The sequence below is a fragment of the Battus philenor genome, unplaced genomic scaffold (genome assembly GCF_028537555.1).
Source record: "Battus philenor isolate CCGP_79_NKW_IND1 unplaced genomic scaffold, ilBatPhil1.0.hap1 SCAF_22, whole genome shotgun sequence".
NCBI classification, from domain to species: Eukaryota; Metazoa; Arthropoda; class Insecta; order Lepidoptera; family Papilionidae; genus Battus; species Battus philenor.
The window spans coordinates 11385652-11401824 of NW_027181685.1; the positions used below are offsets into that span (position 1 = coordinate 11385652).

General features: G+C 33.0%; 1 protein-coding gene across 2 annotated transcripts in view; it reads right to left on the bottom strand.

The window, feature by feature from the left end:
* Positions 1 to 8092, bottom strand: part of LOC137923777 (leucine-rich repeat-containing protein 24-like) — a 54026-nt gene extending 45934 nt beyond the window's left edge. For both annotated transcript variants that reach the window (XM_068767048.1, XM_068767049.1), the window contains exon 1: positions 7957 to 8092. The gene's annotated coding sequence lies outside the window, so the exon portion shown is untranslated. The remainder of the gene's footprint in view (positions 1 to 7956) is intronic.
* Positions 8093 to 16173: the final 8081 nt, after the last annotated feature.

Below are 16173 nucleotides of genomic sequence, written 5' to 3' on the forward strand. Positions count from 1 at the left end.
ACTTGTTTGTGAACAATGGCAATCCTATATAATGCAGTGTGAATTATATAAGATCGCATTCCAGGAATCAAATTCGCGAAATATGATCGCAAATTTCAGTGTTCTACCACGCATCCTAAACACTTAATGATCTCAAGTGCATTATATGAAAAATAAATATTGATTTATTAACCTAAACATTTAAAAAACAAATAATTTTAAAATCAAAAAGCATCTAGAAAGGTCTTCAGAGTTCACTATGCTGTCACATATGACACAACGGAACTCTGGTGGCTTTAGATAATTGTCTTCTTACTAAACAGCGAATCAGCAAGTCAAAGTCTAGCCTATTGCAATAGGCAGGCCACATAGCGCACAGGGAAGATGTACAGGAAACAGCGCAGCATAGGACATTCCATAAAAATTGCGACAGATGACCGTGTCAAGGTCGACAGATAACTCTGGATGTAGACCGGTCTCATTGAAAGTCTGTAAAAAGCCTTATTTCTTCCAATGGAGATCCTGCGGCGGAAATGATAATGATATTTACAATCTCAACATCAGTAGTTAAAATAACATTTAATATTTAATTTTCCACCTTAGCTAATTATTAGAAGTGTTTCCAAGATTGCGTTAAATAAGAAAACGTAAGCATAATTATAAAGGATTTATTAGCTGTGTAGCTTAAAAGTTGTGTGGCTAATAATTTGTAATTGAGGCTTTTTTATTTAAATCCTTTTTTAAATATTTGACATTAAGAAATGACCAAGGTTTACATATCACTGCATATTTAATATCAATGCCCATTTTAATTTATTTTTTATTGAGTTAAACATATTAATTATAACATATAAGCCGTAAGGCCTTCGACAATGGTATGGAAAGCAGGCAAAGATAAGAACGATATAAAAACATTATAATATTTATTTCATGTAGTAGCATAAGTTAGTTCAAATTAAAAAAAAAAATGAAGCACAAGTAAATCAAAGACTCATCTAAAAGACGATCTTATTTTTGTAAGACGCGTGATAACACCGGCGAGTTAATAGATAAAAAGGTTCTCCGACATCTAGTCGTATTGGAAGTTTTTTCTGTCCACTAAAATTAACTTAGTAATTTTAGCACGTGGTCTCTCACCTCTAGCCTTAGAGGAAAGCTAACAGTGGCTCAACAAGCCATGAAGAGGCCTATGTTCAGGATTACCCTACGATATAGTAGTAGAAACGAAGAGATCCATAGTTGAACAAGAGTAAATATATCTTATTTGATTAGCGAGTTTAACTGGCAAATATAAAAGAAATGTTCATCTAAAATATATTTAATACACACGCACTCGTAATAAAAATAAAATATTAAATGAGTAAATAAATAGTACTGTATAGATATATTAAGCAGTAAAAGGTAAAGTAGAAATAAAGACAAGGATTTTAACACTAGTATGACACGCAATGAATTCATAGAATATTTTAATTTACGTCTCACTGATATAGTATTAAAACTGTTTATAAAAACTATATAAAATACATTTAAACAGTATTCATATATTGAGACCGTCTAGATAATTCCTGACAACTACAGTAGAGTAAGAAAAGGACCAATATTAAGCCGGTAGTCGTGCAACAAATGCACCGTCCGCCAGCCCGCTGATAATTGCGTATGCGGCAAACAATGCGAATCACAAAACCGCCACCGCAAAATTACCCAACACGTGTTTCACCCCTCCACGGGGCATCTTCAGGAGTTATATTACACTCTGTGTTTGGCACTAATCGGTGTAACGCCTGATTCCCTTAAATAAACTACAGTAGAAACAAAACTTTATTATGTTACGATTTAAGAGTGCCTTTAGTACAAAATTTATAGATTAAAGACGTTTTAAAATAATCAAATCATATTTTCTATTTTTGTGTTACAACACCTGTATATTTAGGGGTGTGGTAAACGTTTTGATAATTCGCGTCGTCATCATTTTTACTGTAGAACGCCCACGGCAGGACTTGGTCGTTGGTCGATCTTAACAAGGTAGTCTGTCCACCTTATGGGTGCTATACTATGCAGTTGTCCACATACAGAACGTTTACAGACATAATATGATAACAATACATAAAGCAGAACAGATAGCGGCTGATGCCTCCTAGTAACAGAACTTTGTATTAATAAAATATTGAGTCTACATCCTACCCTGCGGTTGTCGATCCGTGGTCAACGTGGTCACTTCAGAACTTTAAGGACCCAGCGTCCATTCATCAAATTAAAACAATGCTTCACGATAAATAATTAAAATAAAATATAAATAACATTTATACCAAATTGAAAAATTAAGTTGAGCTTCCGTAAGGGAACTAGCGGCAAATAAAAGCAAGAAATTTCAGAAAAAAAATAATAATGCTCACGGCCAGATTTTTCAAAAGTAGAATATGCTGAATAAATTGCCTCTCATATTTCAAATATCGGGAGCTAAATGGATGTACGCGGTTTTCTTTTCACTCCGTTTTAAGCGTTCATTTATATTTTCGTTAAAAAAAAATTTCGCTTAAAGAATCGATAGCCCAAAAATAAAACATCGAAGTCGCTTCGAAATGTGTATCCGCGGAGAGAGCTTCGCTTAAAATTGGCTTTTATTAAAATTTTATCGGAAAAAATTTTAATCAAATAACAAGTTCATTACGTAACAACAAATGTTAAATAATTTATTTATAATTTATCCCACTATACTTTTACGACGATGAACATTAATTATAATTTTTCTATAAAATTTATTATAAATACATATATACATGTATATATACATATATATAAATATATATATACATGTATATATACATATATATATATATATACATCATTTAATGTATGTAATGGACAAAGCCTACTATGAAACGCCAAATCCGAATCTAATGTGACTCTACAGTACAGACTTTTCACCACTTACTCAGACACTGCTCCCGATTCGAATCCAAAAGACGTAACCACGTGACCATATGTGAAAACTTTAATATACCTCCGTTCAACTTACCGGACCTCCTCAAGAAAAAAATCAACGGCAGAATCTTTCGATGAGTTGGCCCGGCACATTGTCCTAAACATTTATTGGAATCAGGCGTTACTTCGCGGAAGTCCATCCTAAGTAAGAAAAGGACCAATGCGCATCTATCAGCGGGCTGGCGGGCGGTGCATTTCATTGCACGACTACCACTGCATGTGCGGAAGTGGCTAAATATTGGTCCTTTTCTTAATTGTCCTAAACCTCAAGGCATTTAACGGTCTGTAGCGCTTGGACAGCGACTTGAAATAGAATAATGTACCAACTAATACATAATTGAGTAAAACTTTCAAATTGTATTGTTAATATGTATAAATTTTAGCTGTATTTATCCATAAGAGAAAACTACATAAGAAATATTGTAAATAATCATAAAACGCTGTCATGCCTCGCAGCTGGGAGAAGAAAGATCCGTATCAAATAGCGGCAACCCTCTCCCAACCAAGTCTGCGTTTAGTAAAAGCGAAAAAAAATTATTGTAAAAAAAACACTTGCGATACAAATTAGAACTAATAATAAAACGCGATTATACCTCCAGAGGTTTTCTACAAAAACGTTCAAAATAAAAACACACACGTCTAGTTAACATATATCATATAGATACATATTTAATATATAAATAATAATATAATTAATTGAGGATGTAAAACTTTCACTAAATTCGTAAACATATTATCGAAACATAAGTAAAAATAATTAATAAATGTTCGCGTTTAAATTAATTATAAGTGTAATTAATATAGATTTACATTGTTGTGAAATCGTCTGAAAACTGAGAACCAATTAATGATATAACAAATACATCAAATATGTTGCATTGTATTGTTATCGGCATTAACATTCGTAACAAATTTTAAAAACAGTTAAAATTAAATCGGAATTCGAAATACAGTTTAATAAATTAAAACTATATTATTATTACTGAATATACTTAATAAATTTGATTTTATATGTTGTCGTCGTCTCACTCCAAGGTATAGGCCTCCCCTAAGATATCTATGAAGAGATATATCATATTTTCCACGCTTGACAGGCGTGTTGGCCATTAAAATTTTGTATTATGAAACGCAGAGGACACTAAATAAGAAAAAGACCAATATTTAGCCGCTTCCGCAAATGCAGTGGTAGTCGTGCAACGAAATGCACCGCCCGCCAGCCACTCTAGAGACTCTGTGTTTGGCACTAATCGGTGTAACATAACTCCTGAAGATGCCCCGTGGAGGGGGGAAACACGTGTTGAGTAATTTGGCGGTGGCGGTTGTGTGATTCGCATTGTTTGCCGCATACGCATTTATCAGCGGGCTGGCGGGCAGTGCATTTTATTGCACGACTACCACTGCATGTGCGGAAGTGGCTAAATATTGATCCTTTTCTTACTTCGGATGGACTCCCGCGAGGTAACGCCTGATTCCATTAAATATTCAGAGGACACTGGCCATCCTCTGGAAACTTCTTTGTGTGTGGCAATCCTATATAATTAATGTACAAAGTGTGAATTATATATAAGACTATCACGGGAATCAAACTCACGACAAACGATTGCAAATCTCAATCACCTACCGTTATAATAACACTTCGTAAATATGTTAATTATAAATATATATTATAGTTATATATGTAAATCTATTTGTTTCTTATACCTCTGAAACTAGCGCTGGAGTAATTTTAAATAAATAACCTAATTTTATTTTGTTAATAAAAATACATAAAAAATGCCAATATTAAGTAATACAATAAAAAAAAAATTAAAAATAAATCAATGTTAGATACATTACTATCTACTATACTTCTATCTCTTCCAAACTATGGTTGACTGTAAGAGATTGCTTTATGTAATAAGACCGCTCATTGTACTTTTTTGTGTATTATTGTTAAACTATTTAAATGTATCCTATTGTGCAGAATAAAGAATATTAAATAAAATAAATAAATTATTATTTAATTTATAAATAATTGCTTTCAATTATAATTACATTCATTAATTAATATTATTGAAGTGTAGTTCTTAATTGAAAAATAAACTGTGAAGTAAATAAAGAAACGATACTAGAAGTTTTTATGAAGATATCTACTGATTCAAAAGTATAACAGCGTAAGATTTTAAATATCAGCTGTCATTGCTTCGTAGTAATATAGTAAGTTCAGTTTTGATTGTTAATTTAGGAATAATAATATACAGGATGATTATTTACGCAACACAAATGAGTTATATATATCTCATTTGCTGTTCATTTATGTATGATACAACCTATTAAAAAATCTATGGTTTCAAGAACAATAAATAATATTATGATAATATAGTAAGAAAAAATAATTTAAAATTCTAATTAATACATATTTATAATATGTAATATTTAACATCTGTCTTAAGACTGTACTATAAGAAAATATTAGTCTAGTAAAATCTAATAGATTCAGAATGATCACTTTATACAGGGTGCTTGGAAATAGGTGTAAATGCATACAAGCATTTTGCTGAAAAATGTGCTATGTATTCACGGTTGTAAAGCATTTACAATTTAAGCAATCATACTGTAGATATTCCAATAGTATATTAATCATCCTATTGTTAAAATAACCAAACACTCATTATTAAGTAAATGTCAAAAAAAGAGATCGAAGGCTCTTTTCGAACCGATTGGGCCATCTCCATTCCTTTATAGGAATACTAGACGTAGACAAAAGTTTCATCAATACGTTGTTGACATACCCAAAAGTCAAACTAAACGGTTTGACAGCTCGTTTTTGGTGGGTTTTGCCAAGATTTGGAACGACTAGCTTGGGTCAATTTTTTCTGATGAGTTGAACTCTGGAGCCTTTAAGAGCAGAGTGAACAGGTTTATTTTGGATGGGCGTGTACCACCTTCGTCTTCATCTCTACTTTCCATCAGGTGAGATGGAAGACAAACGCCTATTCCACTACAACTATATAAAAAAAGATAGCTCTGTTATATTTTGAGTTAAATTTCAGTCAAGTAGTGAAAATACTTTCGCATCGTTTGTATTAAAATTCAGCAAAAGATTTAAATTTTCCTGCGACGTTTTACTTACTGGAAACTCAATGATGCAAGTTTTTTAATAAAAAATAAGATATTTAAAGGATATATTTCTTACAAAAGCTACATCGTCATTTAACGTAATAATCATTTTGTTAACGATCTTTTAAGTGATCATAATATATAGCATCTTAAACATAGCTTAAAAACTAATTTCTCTATTGCATAAGGTTTCTTTTTATCCTTTATGGACGATCACTGTCTACGACGCTATATACTTTCCTAGAAGAAACCTTTTCACTCTTATCTAAAAGACTCCTAAGTAATAATTGTCTGGAAACAATGACGCCGATAGTATGTTCTACACATTAGCTGTTGCAATATAAAAGTATTAGAAAAACGCTTAGGGCGGATGAACGGAATTTCAACCGTGTTCTGATGTTGTGAATCCATCTTGTTCAGTTGTGTGTTCTTTTCAAATCTATAAGCATGTTAAACTCTCGTTAACTTTAGTTTTGATTGAACGATGTCACAAGTTTAACTTGTTATCTGTTTTTATCGTATAAGGCTTCTGGTTCTATTCTCTTGCCGCACACAAATGACCACTATAATCTTTATTCTTCTTCTCATTTTTACTCTCTAGTGATCGCGATCACGCTCCAGTCGGTTCTGGTGCCTGATGACTCCGCTGCCCTAGCTAGCATGGCTATATAACTCGGTGTTTGGGAAGAGTAAGAGCATTCTTGTTGGAAAGCGTCCACGAGACCGCTTGCCTTACAGTTTTCCTTGCATCACGAAACGTTCCATCGAGTCCACTTTACGGGTGATATGTCCAAAGAACTTGAAGCTTCGTATATATCATACTATCGTTGTTACAGATTAAAGCATAAAGTTTGACTTTTTATTAAAAAAAAACTATTTAAGTACTAAAGAATTATTAATACATAGGTCCTATATGGGCACTGTTCGATATAAATATCTTATTTTTATACACACATTCATACTTTATATATATATATATATATATATATATATATATATATATATATATATAAGTATATTACAGAACAAAAATTATTCTTAACAAGCACTGCACTAAAAGGGCGTTGACTTAAAAGCAAATTTTTTTCAGTATTTTATAAAATCTTCGTAAACTTTTTCTCATGAAAGTAACGCAACGTAATAGTGTATTAAATGCATTAAAATTAATAAATTTGTTTTATCCTCCATAATTCGATATTTACTTCCATTTTTAAATGGATGCTTATTTTTAAAATTCAATTTAATGGTTTTCACCTCTTAATTTTAATAATGTTTTTGTGGTTGTATATATAATTATTATATAAAAATATTTTTATTAAAGTATCACTTAAAAAAATATTAAAAGAAATTAAAAATAATATATATTTTAATCTATGTAAATTAAAACGTGAAAATATAAAAAACAGAAAAATACCTTTTTTTAATTTTCACGTTTTAATTTTGGATTGTTTCTTTATTAAAAAAATATTGTCATTGACCCTATCCCACATAACCGCAAATTTTCTTGATTTTTTAATAATTTTAATATTATTAAAAGTTAAAAAAAATTATAAATTAGTTATTTTTTTGTATTAAAAATTGTGTTAAAACTAGACGTGAATTTAATGGTATTAAAAAAATTTAGATCTATCTCGAGTGCTTTTTATTAAATTATGACTAAATTTAATTAAAAAAGCACTTAATATAATTTTATTCCCAAATAGTTTTCATAATTGATTTCCCTTTTTTAATTATTTCAACTATAAAATATTAATTAATATGGAGTAACGTTTTTATTCACATCAGATTTTTATTAGCGTAATTTGGAACAATTAAAAAAAATAACCGCAACAACCCTATTCTTATTTCGTAAAGTTTGACGGCGCTGAAATTCTTGGTAAACAATTTACGACTCACCATTGAAGGAACCGCAGGATTCCTATAAAACTGACACAACACGCCAAACGGAAGACATGACCATCAGATGGCACACGGAGACGGTCACACATCACAGAACATCACTGCAGCTCGCCGCCGCGGGCACTAGCGGCCAGACGCCGAGACACGGTCGGACGACGGAGCGAACCGTCAGCTTATGGAAGCCGGGAGCACGAACTCCCCCCACCGGCTCCTTCCCCGCCCCCCCAAACTCCACCTCAACCCCCTCCATCACGGTGGTATCCCAGAATTCCCATAAAAATATTTATTTCGCAACCGTATTGCGCAATACATAAATTTTGAAAACAGATCCACATGGGTACTGAGTCTACGTAAATAAATTTCCACAAATAAACATAACCATTCTTAGTTTTATACATAAAATTAAAAGTACATTATCAAATAAATCATATGGATATTTATAACATTGAAACCTAGTTATTTTTTAATATATATTTGTAAATAAATTGTGTATTCTTAAGATAGTTTCTCAACACGTTTTTATAACATATTGTTTATTTGCCAAAATTTAAATGCTATTATTAAAAGCAGTGAGAGAAACGGAATTAGTACAATAAATTAAAAAAAACTCGAAAGCCCTAAATTACGCATATATATTAAAATTTCACAAGATATCTTAAACCTAACTTTTTTAGTTTTAAATCTGAAATCTAATATATAAAATTCTCGTGTCACGGTGTTCGAACTTGAACTCCTCCGAAACGGCTCGACCGATTTTTACCAAATTTTATATTCGTATTCAGCAGGTCTGAGAATCGGCTACTATCTATTTTCCATATCCCTAAGTGATAAGGATTGTTCACCCTCAAAATTTTTTTAAATTTTTTGTCGAATTTTTATTTTTTTATTTATTTATCATACAGCATACAAAATACATATAACCCTAAATTTTTACCCCTCTACGATAGACCGTTATTTTTTATTTGTTAATTATTTTTTTTTTCAAAACAACGTTTGCGGGATCAGGTAGTTACTCGTAGAAGTATAATATTTTTAAATAAATCTTATCATAGCATTCACAGGTTTTAAGTTGATGTAAATGTGTAGAAATTGGTTTGTTGACTCGTTTATATAAAGAGCGACTGTTTAGTGCTACGAGCCGGTGGTAGCTTACTTTATATAATGTTAAAATAATAGAAAATTTAAAAATGCGCGTAAATGTACACTTGAGTGTAGAAATACTTTATTCAAATTGCAACATATAAAAGCTTCGCAAGGAACTGATTGTCGACTTGCGTATTAGTGAACTGTGAACACCATTAATTAAACACATCCCCGGGGGGGTTCCCCTTTGAAATGGGCGACGGGAAATAATGAGATTTAATTAAAAAGGCAACTTGCTTGGGAAATAAAAAAAAAAGTGTAAAATTAAAACGTGCGACTCGGCAAATTGAATACGCGATGAATTCATAATACCGGCTTCTGATTAATAAAAATTGGTTTTGGCGACAAAAAAAAACTGTTTAGTTAGCACATTTCACAATTGATTTCTTAATTAACACGTTCACTGCGGGCCCAATTTTGAAGAACTTTCAGCTGGTGCGGCTGAGGTCGAATCAGCCTCAAGCTGAACTTCCTAGTAGTGCGGTTGAGGCCTTTTCTGCCTCATGTACATCAATATTTTTTTACAATATTGAGTCAATGCTTCGCAGACATAAAGAAAGCTATATTTGTCTTTGTCATACCTCATACGGTTGAGTGTAAACAGCCGCCGCACTAGAGAGAAAACACGAGTTTTACGCGCCGCACCAGTGCAAAGTTTACCATGAGGCTGAATCAACCTCAAGCCGCAGTGAACGTGTTAAATGTACAACATTTAAGTCCCTTTTTTCCCCATTATAATACTAAAAGCCGGTAGAAGCGGCGTGGGTAAATCATCTAGAAGGAATACTCCAACAATTCATGTGGTGATTATAGTATATTCTATAGATATCTTTGGGGAAGGCCTGGTTTCTATGCTAAAACGACGATGAGGAATCATCATCACAATTGAAGCAGAAATATTCTAGACTGGCCACCACGTGGCAGTAGACTCGGCGACGGTAGGGCTCCACTAGGGTTACCAACCATATAGTCGCTGTATGCGGACAGTGCGACACTATTTCACTGCGACTGTTTTTAGGGGAGGCCTACTACATAATCAGTAGGTGTCTATGCTGAAACGACAATGAGGAATCATCATCACAATTGAAGCAGAAATATTCTAGACTGGCGACCACGAGGCAGTAGACTCGGCGGCGATAGTGCCCCACTAGAGCTACCAACCACATAGTCGCTGTATGCGGACAGCGCGAAACCATTTCACCGTGACCGTTTTTTGGGGAGGCCTATACCTTGCAGTTGACGTCTATCACCTGACATGACAATGATAATAAAATGTAATTTTTTAAATATCTCAAAATAGCTATGTTATATTGAATAAAACATTGTCATGGGAAATCTTAACTAAGTACAAATCACCGTACGTTTTTAGAGATAGATGAAAAAAAATATTCAATATATGTAAAACATTCGTGTCAAAATGGCTTAACCGATTTTTATGAAATTTAATATGTACAATCAATAGGTCTGAGAAGAGAGAATCGGTTGTAAACTATAATCGAACCCTTAAGTGATAAGGTTGGCCAATTCAAAAAAAAATAGTTTTTCTACAATTACATCCCACACTATCTATGTGACGATTTTCAGTCGTTGTATTTCGTGCGACAGAGATAACGCCCTACCAAGCCAAAATTAGCCCATTGTCTCTTTCCAAAGGTCGATGTGCAATATTTATCGCCGGGTATTGTACTAGAAAATTAATATCCTTGATATTTACAATAATTTTTGAACATATACGAGTATGATTTTGTTTCATGATTGTGAACTTTTAATTCATTCAAAAACTCCTAAAAGCATAGTCAATAGTAAAAATTCAAACCATAGACTACCTGTAATAGATGACAAAAATTTACATACAAATTAAGAAACTGCCAACGAGATTTTTATGGACGGATGAAAAAATTTATATTTTATTTTGTCCTGTCTGAAACTTTCGTAATCCTAAAAATAATATTTAAACGATGGGCAGACTCTTTCTTACAAGCATGCCTTAGCAGTAAGTTTGAATACAATTAAGCAAGAATTTTTAATTAGAGTTAAATTGAAAAAATATTTTTATTTCAGAGCTAAGCTTAATGTTATATAAATGAAATATTTTTTCTACGAGCGCTGAATGCGATATGAAGGCTTATTTGATCTCACATGGGAGGTTCCATAGTATTTTTGTAACTATTTAGATATGCAAGACATTTATCACATTTTTAATATGACACGAGGGATCAAACTATTAGATTTGTAGAAGTCATGATAAATAAATAAATAACATAGTAGAGCAGGCTCACCTAAGCTCAGCAATTTAACATCGTCTTAATGATACTTCAATTAAATGTACTTCAAATAATGATACTTCAACGAATAATATTTCAACTATTAATACTTCGACTAATGATGCTCCAAATAATGATACTTCAACTGATGATACATACACAAATAGTATTTCAACTACTAATACTTAAACTTCTATTACCCTAACTAATGATAATTCAACTAATGATACTGTAACCAATGATACTTCGACTAATGATGCTTTTACTAATGTTACATATACCATTAGTATTTCAGCTAATAATACTACAACTAGTATTACCTTAACTAATGATATCTCAACTAATGATACTTTAGCTAACGATACTTCAACTAATGAAGATGTAACTAATGATTTGATTCTCACATAACTGTCACCCGTAGTCAACTTAGATCAACTTGACTGGGTTGGTTTATCTCAAGATATCAGGAACCCAAAATCTTTAGATCCAACGTAAAGTCAATCTTGCTATACTACATATGCAATGGTGACGCAAGAGCTCTCGCGACTGATCAAAGTTCTTCGTTATTTACTTTTGGTTTAAAATTATTCCCGTCAGTATTTATTGCTGACAACATTAATAACTTATTTATTAATTAAACATAAATAAAGTGATATGTGTAAAATAGTTCCTATTAATTTTTTTTTCAACTTAAATGTGGCTGGCCAATAACTTTTGGCCGTAAAAAATGAGCAATAGCCAGTAGAGAACAAGAATTAAAAAAAACGAAATGATGTAGCTAATATCACGCCTTATTCATAATTCTTTCGGAATCAATATAGAGGCGAATGAAATGTCTTGACAAAGAAATGTATTCTATTTGTGATAACGCTCCGGGGAATTCAAATATTCCGCTTATGTAAGCGATGTGCTCTTTAAGCCCAAAAGCCTGTTTTACTTCTATAACATTGATGCTTGTAACGCACTGAGGAATTTTACGAAATTGAGACAAAAGATATTATACGAATCGGTCTTCTTTAAAAGATATTTTCTTTGAATTGGCAAACAAATCATGTCTTCTGTATTTTGCCATCACCAAAGCATATTCTATATGGTTTAATATATTAACATTATAATAGTAATAACTTTAAGTGACAATTTCTACATGTAACAATAAGATTGATAACTTTTCTTACTTATAGTTTAGTTAAGATTTTTTTCTTATAGGGTTGTAGTTTTTAAGTATATGACATTAATAGGTACATCTCGTTTACCTTTCTTTTTTGTGACATTGACTTTGATTTTACTTAATTTTTGAGTATACTTCTATTTGTTTTACTTCTTTCCCCCATCGCAATATTTGACATCTTCTGCTTTCCTTCTCATTTTCTTTCATTTTTTTGCTTTTATTGATATACTTTCCATGTATACCATAATTCGCCATATTTCATATCATATCCTTTTTTACATTTCATTTGACAATTCTCATTTGATTTTTCTATGTCTATGTCTTGTTTCTATATCACAGTTGTTTTTATATACCTGTTTATTTATTAGGTAGTTTCAGCTTAGAGACTCCTAATGCAAAATATAGGCCTGTCCATAAGATATCTACAGGGGGATATACCATAATCGCCACGCATAGCAGAGAAGTTGCCGAACCCAGTGTGGTATTATGGTACGCAGTGGGTGTTGCTGTCCATCGTCAGGAAACCCGTTTGTGAGCAGTAGCAATTTTATTTTATTATTTACTTTATTGGAGATAAACAGTAACAAAAGGCAGTAAGAAAGTACAAACTTAGAAGCTTAGAAATATAAAATTAGTTACAATTGTTACCTTATAACTATCTAACTGAGAACAGAAAATCCAATACACAGCAATCTCGTATTAATCCCAGGAATTGCACCCACGACTTGCGATCGCAAGTTTTAGCTCTTACAACTAGAGAACCACTGCTACATTTTATTAAAATTAATTTCTTCGCCCAGCCTTAATATTTATTTATTTATTATTAACACCTTTATTATAATTTTTGTATATTGTAAGAATGTGTGGCGAAATCATGCCTTCCGCATCAGAGGGTAGGGGAGATGCTTCCACTGTCTATTTTTTCCCCCGATTTTATTTCTAGATCTATTCTCTTGCCGCAAAATATGGGATAGTAAGTCACTGACTACCTGATATTGGCATACGGACTATATAGCACTATATCATGATCATTTTAATGTCATAGCGTCGAGCATCATTTGTGAACTAATATAGGTCTGAAAAGTTTTCTTACAGCCTTAGTCGGAAGCGGCCTCCATCTAGCAATGTTGTCTGGTCACATTGCGTGTGGGCGTTCTACTTTTCGCTTGTCGATCCATGGTCTGCACACCGAAACCTTAATGTCTTCGTGCTATATGACCTGCTATCTACTTCCCACCACTTCGTTTCCAATCAGCAGAGCTGTACCGGCTAGTTTCTTTCATCTACGGATCTCCTCTCTCCTGATTCGAGTTCTTTTATAAATGATAGCATAGCTAGCTCTATAGCATAGCGCGCCTCATGGTTCGTTGAGCGAATATGCTTGCATTTGGAATGTTATTGTCTATCGTTAAACCTGTCCACTTACAAGGGTTGAGAACGAGAGTACCCAAAAACTCGAAGGTAGAAATATCCCATATCCCTTTTTTAACAAGCATTAACATTTACTATCCATATTTACACACACACACATATATATATAAATATGTGTGTGTAAATATATAACATATATATATATATATATATATATATATATATATATATATATATATATATATATATAATTATGTATATACAACATATATATATATGTATATATATATAATTATGTATATGTATACATGTATACATATATGTTAGTTCTATTTTCTTGTGCGTAAATAAAGAATGTTAAACAACATTGTATCACAAAAAGCATAACAATGAACACTGTCTTCAGAATAACCTTTTCTTATGGATCCGTTTTTATTATTATAATGTTTATATAATATAACTGTAGCATAGTATTTAACTATAGCAATTAAAGAGTAAACATATACTTAATATATTATTGTGAATTAACAAATTAACACAATTATTTTTCGAACTCGTTTCGGGTAAAAAAAATACATAAACCGAAGCAGTGCGGAACAAAATTTCGGGACGTTCGTGAATTGTAATGAGAAAAGCATACATTGTGTTTGTAATGCGTGAGTGTTTGCGGATCGGCAATTAGCCGCAGCAGTGTATGATGTTACTGAAACGATATTGGGTTACGATCTGTTTGCTGGTACTTGGACTTTTATTATTTATTCGATAATGCACATAAATAGGTGTAATCAACAAAATAAAGCTATTCATGTAATTTATAATATAAAACTTAAACACTATCTAATTAAAAAGTTTAAGATTTTTTTAGGATCATGCATAGTCGATATATCTATGATAATCTTGTCTACGTGTTGTCTTCGTTTCAACCCATAGACGCCCATGCAAGGCATAAGGCTCCATAATCGCCACGCTTGGCAGGCAATCGCAGTGTGGTATTCTGTTACTCAGAGGACGCTGTTGCCCATGCTCTGAAAACTTGTTTGTGGCAGTGGCAGTATATAAGGTAACGGGTATCGAACCCGCAACATACGATTGCAAGTCTTAATCCTCCACCGCTGGGCTTAAACTGTTTATTATAAATATATATAGAGAAAAATAGAGCTGTTTCTTTTTTTTCATTTCTATTAAAAATAATGGTAAGGTTGTAATGCCTTTCCCTAGGATTATTTACCTAAGAAAGTCAGTTATAACTAAGTTGCAATACATTTTCTTGTATTGTCTTTGTGTTGTAATGCAATGAATTTAAAAACCTAATTAAAATTTAAAGAAATCCTCATATAGTGTGAAGGATTTTTTAAAACGTTGAACGCCAGACTAAAAACCATGTTTAGTTCAGTGGGCTGCGACGGACATGTGACTGCCATCATGTTGGGTCCAAGAGGCCGCGTCGAACACCATGTGTCCGCATGCCCTCGATCACTTCTGAAGCCTCTATGGAGCCAACGGACAGTGTTTCGACTGTTATTACCAAAGCATGTGACCCGCGCGGCCCCGCAGAAAAATAATGGGTAAATCGCTGTTTTCGTAAGTCGGCCATTATTTTTAAGGGTTTTACTGACAATATTTGCAAAAAAACACCTTGGCGATTTTTTGACGATTTTCGATTTAATGGTGTGGCCACAGGGGACAGTATACTGTCACATGACACATGACACATGGTGTCCGCCATGGCGTTCAAAGTGTTAAGTCATAATAAAGCTTGGGACTGAATTTCTCTAATCTTACAGTATTAATTTCTGAAGTGAAGAATAGCCTGTCTAAAGTGACAGTGGGCGGGCACATCGAGCAACCGATGGTTGTTGAGGCCGAAAGGTTCTCGAGTGACCACCACAAGCCGGTAGATGCAGCGTAGGTAGACTCCCCAGTAGCCTGAACGACGACATTAGTAAGCTCAGGGGAAGTCCTTGGAAGCGGGCAGCACAGGGCCGATCATCGTGACGATCTTTAGAAAGAAGATATGTAAGTGTAGTGTCATCTGGTATCGCAGTGGTAGCCCGGCGAAGAGGACTGGGATTTGCGATTGTGGATCGCTGGTTCGATTATCGGTATTAAATGTTATACGGTTCATTCATACTTTACGCCTTAATTATATACAACTACCACTACTAATAACAATTTTTCAGAAGATGGACACTAGCGTCCCCTGCGTTCCGTAATATTGCGATCGACAAACCGCCTGCTAAGTGTAGCGATTATTATATATCCTTTCAT